Here is a 4,617-nt window from a genome sequence, read left to right on the forward strand (position 1 = left end):
TTGTTATAGTGTTGCTGTAAACATTGGGGTGCATGTGCTCCTTTGAAACAGCACACTTGTATCCTTTGGATAAATACTTAGCAGTGCAATTGTTGGGTCATAGTGTAGTTCTATTTTTAACTTTTTGAGGACGGTCCATACTGCTTTTCAGAGTGGCTGCACCAGTTTACATTCCCACCAGCAGTGCAAAAAAGATCCTGTTTCTCTGCATCCTCGCCAACATCTGTTGTTGGCTGAGTTGTTAATGTTAGCCATTCTGACAGGTGTGAGGCGGTATCTCATTGTGGTTTTGATTTGTATTTCCCTGATGATGAATGATGTTGATCATTTTTTTTTTCATGTGTTTGTTAGCCATCTGGATGTCTTCTTTGGAAAAGTGTCTATTCATGTCTTTTGCCCATTTCTGCACTGGATTATTTGTTTTTTGGGTGTTGAGTTTGATAAGTTCTTTATAGATTTTGGAGACTAACCCTTTATCTGATATGTCATTTGCAAATATCATCTCCCATTTTGTCAGTTGGCTTTTACTTTTGCTGATTATTTCTTTTGACTTGCAGAAGCTTTATGTTTTGATGGGGTCCCATGGTTCATTTTTGCTTTGGTTTCCCTTGCCTCTGGACACCTTTGAGTAAGAAGTTGCTGCAACCGAGGTCAAAGAGGTTTTTGCCTGCTTTCTCCCTGAGGATTTTGATGGCTTCCGGTCTTACTTTTAGGCCTTTCATCCATTTTGAGTTCATTTATCTGTATGGTGTAAGAAGGTGGTCCAGGTTCATTTTTCTGTGTGTCAATGTCCAGTTTTCCCAGCGCCATTTGCTGAAGAGACTGTTTTTATTCCATTGGATATTCTTCCCTGCTTTGTCAAAGATGAGTTGGCCATACGTTTGGGGTCCATTTCTAGGTTCTCAATTCTGCTCCATTGATCTGAGTATCTGTTTGTTTTTGTGCCAGTACCATACTATCTTGATGATTACAGCTTTGTAATACAGCTTGAAGTCTGTAATGCTCAGTATTTTAGAAACAACAATAATGATTGATGCAATTTGTTGTTTTAAATGATTAATTTATCTTGCTCTCAGTTCGAACCCATAAACTATGAGATCGGTACCTGACTTGAAATCAAAAGTTGGATGCTTAACTGATAGAGTCACCCAGGCTCCCCTAAAGATTTGTGTCAGGATGTGGGATTCAGAGAGCGCTTCACAGAGGAGGAGAGGTGAAATGGACCTTACAGGTGAGGTTGAAGTCTGTCCTATTCAGGGAGATCTAGAGGCAAAGAACACGATATATCCTGGTACAATGGGTGTGACTCAGCACAATCATAAGTGAAAGGTATGTAGACAGCTATGACTGAGCAGAGAGTCCTGGGTGATCAGGGAGAAGAGGCTGAGAGGTGCCCAGGGATGGAGCCATGGATGTCCTTGTGTGTAGTGTGAAAGGTGAGCCTTGATTCTCTCAATAGTGACTTCAAACTGGATTTCTTAGAGTTTGCAAGAACTCCATGATCCTTGAGTCTACTGAGCATGGTTCGTAGGTTGACTATGAATGCGTCTCACAAAATGCAGACCGATTTCAGTGTACATATTTCCTGATGTGTTAAAAATATACATTACTATAAGGCAGTGCTAATAATTGATGATAATAGATAGCTGTTACCTTCTATTTCTCAGGCAAGAGGTAGGATCAGTTACCTACCATAATTTGAGAGCTGGGTTTAAGATTCACAACGCCTTCTTATTCATAACATTTGGAAACACACACCCTCTGGTGGTTCATGGTTAGAGAAGTGAGATCAGATTCATAGCTTGAGAGGAGGGTCACGTTGGCGTCAATGAGGAGGATGAAGGATGCAGGAAACATATCACAGAGCCCAGGGAACCAAATAGGAGGCTTTGAGTCAAGCTGGACAGGACTGGATCTGGACTGTGATGATGGCTGTGGGGATGGCATGTCGGGGAAGCTCCAAAATGAGGTTGTGAGAATGGAGGGGACAGAACTCAGTGAGCTTTTGGATGTCAGGGGAGAGGTGAATGAAGGAAGCTAATACACCCCCCCCCAAACATACCCACTTTTATTATTGTTTGAGAGAGAAAGAGAGAGGAAATGGGGGAAGGGCAAAGAAGGAGGGAGATGAAAAATCCCAAGCAGGCTCTTCATTGTCAGTGCAGAGCCCAGCACAGGACTTGAACTCACAAACCATGAGATCATGACCTGAGCCGAAGTCAAGAGTCTATGCTAAATTGACTGAGCCACCCAGGAACCCCAAATGATACCTATACCTTAGTCCCTGCAGCTTGTAATAATGCCTCTCAAAGAAAAAAATAAAAGACTTTGTAGATGTGATAAAAACTTGATTCTGATTCTGACATGGGTAGCTTGTCCTGAATTTTGGGTAATTTCCTCTGAATGCAACCGCATAGATTTCATATGAAGGAGACAGAAGTAGATTCACAGACACAGAAAAGGAGAAAGCCCTTTTACCTCTGAGGGCAGAGAGCAGAGTGAGGAGGGGCAAGACAGGGAATGACAGTTTCCAGCCATCAACGTTCGAAGCAGCCAGGAATCGATTTTCACATCAACCTTTAAGAGGGACTGTGGCCCTCATGACACGTGATTTCTGCAAAATGGTATAGATTTTGGACCTCTGTCACCCAAACTCTGAGGAAATAATTGGTGCCAGTCGCTGAGTGTGTGGTAGTGTTTTTCAGCAGCCCCTGGAAACAAATCCAGGAGCCTAGGATGCATTCAGGTTTTCTGCATCAGTGGCTCAGGGAAGAGAGAGTTGGTTCTAGGCAGACAGTGTGTACAGTTGTATGTATTTCTCCCGAAATACCTGTGTAGTCTTGAATGGGATGCCCAGATGGCAGTTGGATGCTGTTTCTGGAGCTCTTGGGAGAGAGAATGTGTGGGGAAAGCATTAGCTCCAGGTGTCAGTGAGTGGTCTAGACCTGAGGAGCAATGTGTGTGTGCAGACGGAAAACAGACTTAACTGAAGGATCAGCCCTGGAGAGTCACTAAAAATTCAGCAGTGGACGGACATAAGACAACTTCCACCCGACAGCTCGTAGGATGGAAACCACAGCAAAGCTGTGAGGACCCAGCAGATTGGCTGTGCTTGTGATGGAGACAAAATATGAGCGATACTTATTGTTGGAAACCACAAGCCTGGCCAGCCAGCTGGGCTGGGTCTCCTTCAGAACAAAACCATAGCGGGAATGTTTTAGTTGCTCCTTACCCTAAAACCCATTTTTCACTGATGGCCATGTCCATGGGAGATCTAGAAAGTGATGCAGGATGATTCCTGAGCAAAGGTTTCCTCTTGTGTTCCGTGTTCCACAGGCTGCCATGGGTACCTGGACATTAGGTCTCTGAATTTTACTATTAACGACACCCAATGGCTACTTCATGGTGAGGGCCACCCCAAATCAAGGCCAGAAAGTGTTGGATAATAACGAGACAAATAGAGAAGTGCAGGGCAAATGATTTATTGAAGACGTTGAAACCTTTACATTTTCTGGAAGATCAGGTGATCACTGCAAGACAGAGATACTGCTATATAAGATTTAATTGTTACTTGAGGGCTTGCTTTTCCCCTGAAATAGATAAAGAGAGAGAAGGTTAGTCATACTGCCCCTGGGGACAATGCACAAACATAGACTATCGGTCACAAGGAGATGTTGATAAAGTTTTAACCAACAAAAGGCAAGTAGAATGGGTTCAAGACAGCAAACCGGGGAGGCTGGCCAACTAAATAGGCCTCACGTGACCACCACAAACCTGGCGATTCCAGAGAAAACCATTCCCACAGTCTGGCAGAGAAACCCAGAGGTGATGGAGAGGAAGACCCAGGTTTCTAGCGGAAGGAGGAGCCACCCAGGGTTTTTTTCCTCTGCTATCCCAGGGCAGAGGACTCTACTTTTTCATGGGGCGCCTGGGTGGCTCAGTCGGTTAAGGTCCAGCTTCAGCTCAGGTCGTGATCTCACGATCGTGGGTTCTAGCCCTGCGTCGAGTTCTGTGCTGACAGCTAGCTCAGAGCCTGGAGCCTGCTTCCGATTCTGTGTCTCCCTCTCTCTCTGATCCTCCCCTGCTTGCGCTGTCTCTGTCTCTCAAACAAACACCTTACTTTTTCACCACAAAGGGGATTCAGAGCTGAGAGACTGGAAATGGGTGGGAGGGGACTTTGGGGATACTGCTAGCAGATTCCCAGGCTCACGGGGTAGAAATTCAACAGGTTGGCACACCTCCTGGGTACTGAAAATCCAGCTCCCGTGGGCATTTGTGACTGAGCCTCATGACCTCAATCCGTTACCCGCTGGGCTGGGGGACACCTTTAAATGCCTTATTTCTTGACAAAGATGTAATTTAAGTGTGTCACCTTCACATGGGGGTGCAGGAGGCACAGCGAGGAAGGCGCGTGGCCATGGGCGCAGTAAGGGACGGAGTCAGAGGCAGGGAGTGGCGGAGTGGGCTGAGGTGGGGGTGGGGCGAGGCCTTGTGCTGCAGGAGCTGGTGGGGTGCCTACCTGCTGCCCTCCGTGCAGACCGGGCACCGGGCTGATTCCCCCTCCCAGCTGTCTCCCCATTCCACATCCCAACACCCCCACGAGATGGCCCTGTGACT

This window comes from Suricata suricatta, chromosome 11, assembly GCF_006229205.1.
Source record: "Suricata suricatta isolate VVHF042 chromosome 11, meerkat_22Aug2017_6uvM2_HiC, whole genome shotgun sequence".
Taxonomy (NCBI): Eukaryota; Metazoa; Chordata; class Mammalia; order Carnivora; family Herpestidae; genus Suricata; species Suricata suricatta.